This window comes from Pollachius pollachius (genome assembly GCF_949987615.1).
Source record: "Pollachius pollachius genome assembly, chromosome: 3".
NCBI lineage: Eukaryota > Metazoa > Chordata > Actinopteri > Gadiformes > Gadidae > Pollachius > Pollachius pollachius.
In genome coordinates this window covers 43201224-43214021 of record NC_136936.1, presented here as the reverse complement: position 1 = coordinate 43214021, position 12798 = coordinate 43201224, and positions in this window count along the sequence as shown.

Sequence of the window (12798 nt, the reverse complement as noted above, 5' to 3'; positions counted from 1 at the left end):
GCCTGGTTTGACCTTCCAGGCTCCGGTAGGTTATTGGCAATTTCTTTCTATTTTTGTGCAATAACTCTCTCAATGAAGAGAGGGCGACGGGGTAAACTGGACTCAGAGGTTATACAGGTATCAGCATGATACCAGGACCCTTTGGTTCAAGGCTCACCTTTTCAGGAAGACACAAAAGCCCACGGAACCTGCAAACGGATGCCTCTCCTGGTCTCATCCATTGAACTCTTCCCTCTGAAAGCCCGGCGAGAGAGAAAAAAGGAAAGAGAGGGAAAAGAAAGTTTTAGCGCCAACCGCCGTTGCCATGGGAACCCTAGAAGAGGCTGGAAAGAGAGCGCGAGACGGAGGAAGAGAGAGGGATGAAGGCGCTTTGCAGCAGTGGCAGCAGCACGGTACACTCTGCTACGGACCCACTGCTATGTTTGTTAGACGACTAATGGGCCGCCCTCTGAATCGAAGCTTGGAGCTCGGGGGTCGTTTCCTGAGCAGGGCCGCTGCTGGGACATGCTGACCGGCGGCATCGCACCACAGCCCTCACGCCGCTCCCCCTTTGTTGCTCGACTAAGAAAAGCGGAGCCGTGGTGGCCTTCATCAATGCCTCGTGTGGGGGAGGGGCGGGGGGTAGAATGTGGACCAGGACTCATAACAACAGGGTGAGTCTTTGGCTGTGATCTGCTCCCCTGGGCCAAACACCCAACCCCACCCCACTCCCCCCCCCCCCCCCCCCCCCCCCCCCCCCCCCCCCCCCCCCCCCCCCCCCCCCCCCCCCCCCCCCCACCGTATTGATTTCCTTGTTCAGACCCAAACAGGAACATGGGTAATTAACAGCGCTACGCTAGCTTCCTCTCTGCAGCAAATTGCTCTCAGCGGTCCCTGGTGTATTTGCGGACGCTCGGAAATGACCTGAGAAGGCCTTTAGCAGGATTCACAGCACGCACAAAGCTTCACACACACACACACACACACACACACACACACACACACACACACACACACACACACACACAAAGACCAGACCGAAAAACCCAGTCATTTATTTGGTTTCGAGAGTTATTGAGAGTTAATGAGTTAGAATCCTCGCTCTGGGAGATGTCATCAGGAGGGCACTTACTCTGTTTAGCGTCGGAAACTGTCACGGTGAAGTGGCGAGACTCGGCACAAGTGATTAAAAAACGACTCCACGTCGCTCGCAGCCACACAAGGGGATACTTTGGGAGAAGTTTTGGTAAAGTGTAATTTACACACAACGAACAAACACGCTGTTTTTCAACCATTTGAAAGAGGAAGGATTTCGCTTTCGGAGTGAACCCCCCACCGGTATATGGGTGCTAGGGTGGTGGGGGCCGTTGGCATGGAGGTATCACAAAAGTACCAACAAAGCATAAGACAAAAAGTGGAGACGACTTGCTTCACCCCACACCCGCAATGAAGCTAAAGCTGAGCGCATTTAAGGTGAATATTGCATAACCTACATGTTGGCCTACCTTGTTATATAAAGACGGGGGGGTGGCAAAACCGACAACACTACACCCCCCCACCCCCCATCAACTCTGTCTCCTCCCACACACAATCTCTCTCTCTCTCTCACACACACACACACACACACACACACATATATGAATCCATCCAGCTCTCCCGAGAGTGGACTGCAGAGGAGATGGATGGCGGGGAACTATTCCCCGCACCACAGGGCACCCTGGGGTGTGGAGGAAGATGACACAATGAGGTGGAGGAAGGTAAGGAGGAGAGGAAGGTAAGGGGGGGAGGGGGAGGAGGGGAACAGAGGAGACGGAACGGGGTCAAGGGGGGGAGCTGACACTTTGAGGCCACTCACCGCCAGGGTCAGGTCAGGTGTATCAACACACACACATCAATTTATATATATATATATATGTATAGATAGATACACAAACACACACACACACACATACACACACACATGATGCTCAGGGTGTGTGGTGGTGCAGAGATGAAGAACGCACTGTGTTTGTCTCCTCAAAGGGCTTCGGAAACGAAAGGATTCTCATTAATCACATTCTGCCGCGATCACCTCCATCCTCACACACCTCCATCCTCACACACCTCCATCCTCACACACCTCCACCCTACACACCTCCACCCAACACACCTCCACCCAGCGGAAGCTCTCATCTTATCTTGTTTTTCTCTTTCTTCCTCACATTACTTTATCCCCCATAATCATAAGCTTCATCATCATCATCATCATCATCATCATCATCATCGCCATCTTATTATTATTATTTTATATTTCTTCCATCTCCTCAAATGTTGTTTGCCTTCCAAGAAAGGCCAGAGCAATTAAGGGAGACGCAAATGGACACCCGGCGTTTCGTCTCACTGGCCAGAGAACAACGCACAAAAAGCGCACAAAAAAAAGGACAATGGGTTAAGGGTGCCAGTGGAGTGAGACAGAGAGGAGCAGAAAGAGAGACTGTTTTTTTTTTTCATTATTCTCAGAAGAGTGATGGCTACCAGGGTTGCGTGGAGGAAACGTCCACAGCGGCTAGGTGGGTCACGCGGCGTGCCCAATTATAGCGTGGCAGTGACAAGCCAGGGGCCAGGATGGAGGTTCCGCACCGCACCGTCATAAATCAAAGACAGATAGTTCAAGCACAAGGTGAAGAGCCAGCCACATTAATGCCGAGTTCACACCACAAAGATCCAAGCTGGAGTTTCCAGTCGCCGAGACATTTCTTTTGGAAATTGGAGACAAAACCCTTGGCTCAGAGGCGTGAGCGATCATTGTATAGTGTGAACCGCTCAGAGACGTGATCTGGGAGGCTCGCCAATGCCAGTCACAGAGCCACAAGAGATATCTTTCAGGTTAAATATCTGGTCGTGTCCGCTAGTCCAAATTCTTGAGTGTGAAAGGTTTTGCCACCGACAATGACTCAGTGGTGACGACCTTCCTGCCACTGAGAGCTGGGGGGGGGGGGGGGGCGAAAGGTAAACAAGGGGGAGGAGTCAGAGGAGTTTGGAAGACATACTTTCTCGTGTTTTTAAGGACTCAACATAGTTTGGGGGAGCCCAGACAGAGATTCCTCCTTGCAAAACATCTGTAATGTGTGAGCCCCATGTCGCCGATCAGTCATGTTGTGTGAAACCCAAAACGACTTCAAGATACCCAATTAAAAGACAGTCGTGCAATGCGTGCCCTGCAGCGATCTCTCGACTTAGAAAGTTGTGTAATTTGTAGAGGCCTTAGGAAGGAGTTAGGAAGTCCGAAATTAAATTACAAGGGAACATGTTTTGGCGCCACGAGAAAAACTAGCATTGCTATTTCATTGCTCGGTGAAACAGAAAGGGAGTGTGAGCTGACTACTAGGAGAAAAAGATACAAGATACTCACGCTTCAAGTGAAGCCCAGAGTCCTGTTGAACAATCATTAGCGCTCATATTGTATTTTAATTTGGAGCTTCTCACACCACTATATAAATAAAGGCTCCAAAGAAGTTGCCTTTCACGGAGGTTTCCTTGGCTTTAAATTGGAATAACATATCCATGTCAGAGGGGCAAAACAAATGTTGCCCCTCCTCTTAGCCAAAGTATTCCAAAGGTCTCCGGTAAACATCAGCAAGTTTTGGCTCCTTTGTGAATATGTAAAATATGAATACACACATTCATTTTATTCCCTTGCAGTAGATTGGGGTTGAGGGAGGGGGGGGGGGGGTTGCTAATTGCCAGAACTGCTGGAGACCAGTGTAAAATGACACTATGATTTATGGGCTGTTGAGGTATGTGAACAGTGTCTGTGCTGCTAGCCTGTGAGGGAAGGTGCATGCGTCTATCTGTGTGTGCGTTCCCTTTGTGTGTGTGTGTGTGCAATCTTACATATCTTGAGTGAGGAAAAGTGCGGCTAAACATGTGTGTGTTTGTGTGTGTGTTTGTGTGTGTGAGTGTGGTGTATGGAACATCTTTGTACGACGACAGTTGTGTTACTTCCATTTTGATGCCTTTGTGTGTGCCGAGATGAGAATGTGCAGACAACATACACCACTACAGCGCAGTGTGTGTGTGTGTGTGTGTGTGTGCAAATGCAAAATTGCGGCGAAATGTAATGAGGATGAGTGTCTGAATGTGTGCATGTATTTACTTGTGAGAATATATTTGCCTGTGTCTTTGGTTGTGCATGTATGCCTGTGTATGTGTGAGTTTGTGTTCATACGTACGAGTGTGTGCGCTGTCAAGTGTGTGAGCCTGTGGTGTGTGTGTATGTGTGTGCATGCATGTGTCTGCATGCACATATGTGTCTGCAAGCATATATATATGTGTGTGTATATGTGTGTGTGTGTGTGTGTGTGTGTGTGTGTGTGTGTGTGTGTGTGTGTGTATGTGTGCGCGCGCGGCTCTTGCGGCCGCATTGCTCACCCTGACAGCGGAGACGGGCTGTGTTCCTGCGGAGGCTCTCATTACTGCCAACACAGAGAAACAATGGCCAGGTTTGGAACAATGCGAGCATGCCCCCGAGCTGTGGCCTACACGGCTGCCAGAGTTCCACAGGAATAAATCACTCTGACTGAGCCGGGGAGAGAGAGGGAGAGGGAGGGGGAGAGAGAGAGACAGAGAGAGGGAGGGAGAGGGAGAGAGACAGAGAAAGGGAGGGAGAGAGGGAGAAAGAGACAGAGAGAGGGAGGGAGATAGAGACGGAGAGAGGGTGGGTGAGAGAGAAAGAGATAGAGATGGATAGAGAAAAAGAGAGAGAGAGAGAGAGACAGAGAGAGACAGAGAGAGAGACAGAGAGAGAGAGAGGGAGAGTGAGAGAGAGAGGGAGATAAAGACAGGGAGAGAGAGGGAGAGAAAGAGCGAGATAGAGAGAGAGAATGAGAGAAAGAAAAAGAGAGGGAGAGAGACAGAGAGAGACAGAGAGAGAGGCAGAGAGAGAAAGAGGTAGATAGAGATAGAGGGAGAGAGAGAGAGGGAGATAAAGACAGGGAGAGAGAGGGAGAGAAAGAGCGAGATAGAGAGAGAGAATGAGAGAAAGAAAAAGAGAGGGAGAGAGACAGAGGGATGATACACAGAGAGTAAAAGCATGCTGTGTCTGCTACAGCCACACTTAATGCAGAAAAGCTTGCATTACCTCGCCCAATTTTCATTTGGGTACAAAAAGAAAAGAAAGAGGTGGTGGCGGGTGGGGTGTGGTTGGGAGGGGAGGGGAGGGAAGGGGTTGGTCTGCTAAGTGTTGATTTACCCCCTGGGGTTACGGTGCTTGCTCTCGTGCGTGCACGGCAAAAATCAATCTCCTCAGGACAATCTCCTCCCGCGGACATTGTTGTCCAAGAGGAAACGTCTGATGGGGAAAACCCGGTCAACTTCAAATGGGCCCTCAGAGATGCCCTTATTACGGGGTCTCTTATTATCTTAAAACGCTAAAGCCGTTGTGTTTTCTGGAGCCAACACGGCAGAACAGCGCTTTTAGAGACGGGACTTTAGCCGATTGATTACTTTTTTCTAATTTTTATTCCCGTGCCTCATCTCGCGGAATCCGTAAAGAAACACAAAAAACAAAAGCCTTCCCACATTAATGTATTTAAAGCCATTTGTTTCATATGTGGATAAATAGCCCAGCGCAAACGATCAAACTCATTCTCATAAGACGCGGTCTTACGGAAAGCGCTATGTGGGGGCGGGTCACAGCAGGAGAAGGAACGAGAAGAGACGAGAAGAGGGAAGAGAGCGACAGAGAGAAGAGAGAGGGAGAGATGGAAAGAAAGAAAATAAAGAAAACTGACAGTGTGTGTGTGTGTGTGTGTGGGGGGGGGGGGGTATGCTGGCTGGGGGTGGTGGTGGTTGGATGTGATAAAATGATAATTAGTGTTAATCTGATACCATTGCCTAGCAACAGAGGATGGGTGGCAGTAATGGAGTAATGAGCTCTATTTTTGTCTCCGGAATCTTCCTGCCCGTTCTCCCCCATCAACCCCCCTCTCCCCCCCCCCCCTCTCCCACCCTGGTGCCCCCCCCGTCCCCCTTCCCCCTTCCCCCCCACCTCTCCCTCCACCGCACAGCCTGCGGGAAGGGGAGAGAGAGGGGGGTCCGGGTGGAGAGCTGTGTGTGTCGGGGTGTAGGGGTGGACGGGGGTACGGTGAAGACCCCCATATAGGCCGCAGCCATTCTCGGCAGTGGCAGAGTGTGAAGCCTGTCAAATAAAAAACAGCAATGAAATGAAGGAGGGGGGGGGGGGGGGGGGGGTCTGCCAGTCACCTGCCAGCAGATGGGAGGCACCTATATACTGCAGTCCCTGCGCTGCCTTTGTGGCGGAGTGATGTCAGATCTCAACTGGGTGGGGGGTGGGGGGGGGTGGGGGGGGGGGGGGGGGGGGGGGGGGGGGGGGGGGGGGGAAATGCGCAGCCAACGCCATTTACATATTTTACACCGAAAGCCTCCATTATCACATCAACACACTTTTTATGGACTGAACATTTTGTTCCCACACACCAGCTTTGCCTTATTTTGATTGTTGAAATGCTTGATGTCAGCAGTCACCAAATATGCGCAAATTCATAAATGATGTTCGACGGGAGGCGTGGTGGAGCGGGCCGATGGGGGAGTCGGTGCTCTTAATGGAGCTAACATGGCTGGCCTGCTAATATGTAATCCACAATGGTTCCTTGGAATAACACACCTCGATGCCGGCGATTATCACTCCTTCATTTGGGCTCATAGGCAGCAGATTTCCATAAGTGCTCGGCAGGCAGGAGTAGCATTACACAAATTAACATGTGCGTTCTCCGATTTCCATAGTGATTGAATTAGGAAGCATGTGTGCATTTTTTTCAAAAACCATTAAAGCAGTGCGAGGAACAAAACAGATCAGTTTCCCCAATCCTCTCTTTCCCTCTCTTTCTCTTTCTACCTCTCTCTGTCTCTTCCTCTCTCTCTCCCTCACTCTCTCTCTTTCTCACCCTCTCTCTCTTGCACTCTCTCCCTCTTTCCCATTTCCTCTCTCTCTATCCCTCTATCTCTCTCTTGCTCTCTCTATCATTCTCTCTCTTCTTTTCTCCCTCTCTCTCTCTGTCACTCTTTCTCGTTCCCTCTCTCCCTCTCTCTCTCTTCCTCTCTCTCTCTCGCCCTCTCTCTTTCTCTCCCTGTTTCTCCATCCCTCTCCCCCCCCACCCCCCTCTCTCTCTCCCTCCCTCCCTCCCTCCCTATCTTTCTCTCCTTCTCTACGTGGGGGATAGCTGTGAAGAGCCCTACATGGGCCCACAATAGTGCTGAGATCGAGTGCTGCGGTGGCGGCGTCAGACGATAAATAAATAAATAAGTACGCCATCATCTTTCTGCTAAATCTGTGTGTGGAGGCATGTTAAATCGCTGATGCACACTTTTGCTGATTTCCACGACCAAGCTTCCACAATCTTTCCATGTGTGTGTATGTGTGTGTGTGTGTGTGTGTGTGTGTGTGTGTGTGTGTGTGTGTGTGTGTGTGTGTGTGTTTTGTTTTGTGCACACCTGCAATTAAAAACGGTCAATACCTCAGGGGGGCCGTAATCTCTCTCTCTCTATCCCTCTGAAAAAATAAATAAATAACAACATGCTGATGAATCACAACGCTCCCAATTTAATCAGCCGTGACGAACGGAGTCCATTACGACGGCGGTGCGGCGTGAGAGTGATGCGTCGATTAGGGTCAGGTGAAACAGCCGTGTCATTAGCGCCGGCGGTCTGAAGCCGCAGCCGGCACATTGGGGAGGCCGACGCGCGCCCTGACGTGGCGGTTTCGCCCGGGTTTCATCACGTCTTTCATAATGTTCGGCGGTACTGAGAAAGACCCCCCTTTGGTATGTTATTGTGCTGTGCTAGACATGCCTGAACACCGCGGGTGGAAGGAATCGTCTAGACTGGGTACTTTGTTCACTCGGGCTGTTGACAGATAATGGACTGAAGACGGACGGACGCCGGGTGTGGGTGTGCGTGTGTGTGTGTGTGTGTGTGTGTGCGTGTGTGTGTGTGTGTGTGTGTGTGTGTGTGTGTGTGTGTGTGTGTGTGCACGTGTGTGTTTGTGTTTGTGCGTGTTTGTGTGTGAAGGGTTAGGATAAATGTTCTGCACCTGCAGTATCACGGCGCCAAAAGACTGCATGATTAATACATGTGGTTCTAAATGTCAGCGGATAACTTTAAGAATAAAAATGCTAAAGTAGCATTTGTTTTTGCCTTAAAAAATATCACAAAGCTTTTTGTACCTTAAAACAGTTTGCTGAAGTTCTGATATTAAGTGTATTATGATCATCAACATTTTTGCTGCTCATCTATAATCCTTGCAATATGAATCCTGGGATTACTTTGCAACGATCCCATCTGACCGATTCATTTCAAAACAAAACTTTCTTTCTTTATATTTTATATTTGTTTCTTTACTATGTTTATTTTCCAAAAACCAAGACCAAATCCCTTTATGTGTTAAACTTACTTGGCAACAAAGTAAATTCGGATTCTGAAAAATGTAAATCTGTAGGGACCTGTACAAGAGAGATGGATTTATTCCAAGCCGTATATGTCAAGTATGAATGCATATATATCCTGATAGTTTTCTGGTACCCTATATAAGGATATGTGTTAACCCAGTTCAGATACCATGACAACACATGCTCTAAACCTAACCTAGCTTAAGTTTGAGTTATCCCCTCTCACACCTGCGGCAATGTCTCCATTTATTTCCTCGCCAGAAAATGCCATATTACACGATGCTCTATTGAGATACAGCCCACAGATACACCTGGAGATCCATATAAGCTGCTCCCTCTATATTGGATTGCCAACATTTATAGTTTTTTCACAGCGTGATGACATCATCACATGTTATAGACCATTTTAATGGCTTAGAAAGAACACAGAACTGTGCTCAGGAGGTAGAGCGGGGCGCCTTGTAACCATATGGTTGCTAGTTCCATCCCCGGCTCCTCCTAGCTGGTGTTGCGGTGTCCCTGAGCAAGACACCTAACCCCAACTGCTCCCGAAGAGTCAGCTGTGTGTGAATCGTTGTAAGTCTCTTTGGATAAGAGTGTCTGCAAATGAAAAAGTAAACACAACACAGGCAAACATGACCCCGTTCTCCGGATAGAACGTGCTACGTATCTGTATGCATTACATGTTCTTGCAACACCATTAGTGTTATTTCTGTTTTAATTAGTTTATTAGTTGATTATAAGTAGGCTAGACTATAATTGTCAATCATGATCATGTTCAGACATTAATTATCATGACCATCTCTCGTGTGCGACAGTGTCATTTACAACCCCCCATTCACTGTGTCGATTTCCAATCAACCATTCAGAGTGTCAGTTTACTATCACCCAATCAAAGTCTGTGTTTACAATCACCTAAACGCAGGGCCCCCATCTGCCATTGATGAGAGCCCGCCATGAACGTGCACTTTTTTAGCTTCAGCTATCAGAGATGAAATTACCTTGATCTCAAAAACAGAAATTGGCCTTTAATTAACTAATTTAGACCAATTTATTTTTGCACTGATCAAAAGATATCGCATTCTTGGGGGCAAACTATTTGCCTTCACATGTGGATTAAAGATAGATTTTCAGGACTTATGTTGGCGTCATCAACTCAACACTGCATTAAAAGTACTCTTATCTCTTTAGCCAATCATTATTATCGACAGCCGTTCACACATCAGTTAGCATTTATCCTATGGAAAGATCATCCCTTAGCATGTAAATAGCGCAGTCCGATCAGCAAGTCTTGGGCAGCACCGTATTAATTGAACAGTGGCTGATATAATAGACAACACTCTATATACAACAGGAGAGACATGGAAGTACATTCAGCACAAAAGCGGCCCGGTGTGCCCTCGTGAAGGAAGACAATGAGTCATCTCATTGATCCAGGAGCAGACAAACATTTGTCACAGGCTGGCTGGTCGGCTGACACAAATGGCTTAGGCGCGATGGTTGTGTTTTATGGCATTAAGTTGTCCAAACCAGCGGTTCTCAGACTATTTAGCTTGCCTCACACGCACACACACGCACACACACACATACACACACACCCCTACACACACACACACACCCTACACACACACACACACACACACACACACACACACACACACACACACACACATAAGAAAGCTAGTCATCTCAGAACCACACGTGGTGTAAGATAAGGATTGCATTAATCCATTTTTAAATGTGCTAGGCCTCTCTCCAAACTATTTTTCTTTAATTTTTTACTTGATTTAATTTTTTACTTGAGACCGTAAGAAATGTGCCATACTAAAAAAACATTTCTGATGGATTCGATACAACAAATATGTGTTATTTCCGTTCAATGGAGTATGGAAAGTTATACTTTCTGACAATTTGGAAATGATCTTGGGTCCCTCCTAACATCTTCTTGTGAATAGCAGGGAGAGATGGGACCCCTTTGATAATCACTGATCTAAGTGTGGTGCAGCCTTATGACTGAAGCCCAATGGAATGGGTAACAGCAGTGATGTCATGTATCTACTGAGTACAGTGGTAGATAATAGATTGGTGCATGAGACACACAACCATGATTATTTGACTTGCCCTGGTCAGTCAAATTAATTTGCAGTGATCTTTTCTTCCCCTGCTAGTTTACTAGATAGTGCACTTGGTTTGCTTTTCAATATTGCAATAGCAATATTGCGCTTTCATCACATGTCTCATAATGTGGATTTCAGTATATGCATAGGACTTAATGGGCTCATTCCAACAGTAGCCATATGCAATTCTGTTGCCGGGGAAATGAGAGGCTTACTTTTATTACAGTTAGGACTTTAAGAAGAAATGGTATACTGTATTTTAATGAGTTTAGAAAAAAACACACATGATATTATTACACTACAGAAAGCTAGTGGAACTTCTGGACAGCACAAATCACGGTTTTAATAGATTTGTCTGTATTGACGTCGGACAACACATTTTTAAAAAACAAAACTATAAGAAAGATTATACCAGCCCGAGCAGAAGCAAAGCTTTTGGACAAAACAAACAGAAGCACTTCTAATAACAATTGACCAAATAATAAAAAAGTGAATACTTAATATAAAGCTGTGATGTACTCAGCATCGTACAACCTATCTATTATATAGCAATGCCATGGATTGTTTATTTTCACAAATCTTTTGCTCCAGGAACACGCTCAACTGAATATGAACATATGGCTGTGTGTCACTTGTAAGATACAAGTAGTCCCAGTTCAGTTTTGATGGATCACTATTATTGCCTGGCATAAACCTGCACAGAGAATTATAATACGGGCCATTTTAACTGACAGCGTTGAACAAAAGATACTCATTACTACATGTGTGGGCGGTAATGTGCCCATATGGATGTCTTGAGGCAGCACTGAATTGCATTGTGGGGAAGTTGAAAATAATTGATCAGGAAGAAGTGGGAGGTGGGTGGCGGTGTTTCTGACGTCTGATCTACTCTTCTTCAATCTCACTGTGATCCTGATGGGAAATGGCCTCTTGAAGACACCGCGATCCATCACGTTCCCTCGGTCTGTCAGAAAACAAGAAACGTTTTCATTCCATTCTCCCGCTACCTGAAGCCCCTTGGCATGTGCGAACGTGTTTTTCCTATCTTTCTCTTCATCCGAGCCTCCTCCTCCTCCTCCGAGAGCTGTACATCCACCGTGTTCATCATATTACGTGGCACACCGGAGCTGATTATCCGCTTTAATAACTAGCAATTACTGCCGCGGTTCTTCTGGTGCTGCCCACGTGGAGAAGAACAGAGGGACATGATTACACTCATCAGACACGCGCACACCATCACACACGCCGCAAACACGCCGGCGTCACTAATGCCCGCCGTGCTCGTGGCGCTTCCCAGTCTGCAGGGGATATTAACACTTGTCTCCGTACCTGCCCAGTGGCCCCGCCCACCACCACCTGATTATGTCCATCAACACGGATGGTGACAGAGGGATCAAGATTCATTCACATTGTTTGTTTTGGCCCCGGACTAAAATGTAGGCCCTACCCCCGACTGAAATGATGCAAAGACAGTGACTTGAGTCACTTGAGTCCCCAAACCCAGGTGAGGAGTGGGATGGTAATGTCGCATAAACTCGATGCCTCTGGTATCGTGGTTTCGGGGCTAGGTATGACTGGGAGAGTGGTAAAGGTTCATCCTGTGGTTTATTCAGAGATACAAGGTAAACGGAAGAGCCCTCTGGAAGTGGTTCATGAAGCATCTGCAGAATCAAGGTAAAAATTCACTCTATATTGGTGTGGGCGGGATGGTAAATAACCCACGCCTACAGGGTCTGATTTACCCAGGTAAAGATTCTGTCGATATTGGTGTGGGTAGAATGGTAGAGAAGCCACACCTACAGGGTCTGATTTACCAAGGTAGGTTTATATTCAATGGTTAAGATGCCATGCCTAATGGGTCTGATTTATCTCGGAACCATAAAACCTTCTATGATGTTGTCTGGACCACTCTATATGTATAAGTAGACTAACTAGTCTAGGAATGTGTGGTGCCATGAGGTAATAATGTGAGCTTTAATATCTTGTGGTCTAACGAGGTAATAGAATACATTTATTCACATCAAGAGGCATTTCAACAAAAGCCTATCAACTTGTTTCCTTTATTATTTTCTTTCATGTTGATCGCAAGGCGCAAGCAAACAAAAAGCCTTGGCAAAGACAAAGCTATTATCAGAAGCCTCAAACTTGTGTTGAGTGTGGGAGTTCACTGGAAGATAGCGGCGGAGATTGTTAGAGGTGTTATTGTTTTAATTTGTAGACAACAAGTTGATTGTGAATGTTCCAAATGAGAACTGCGC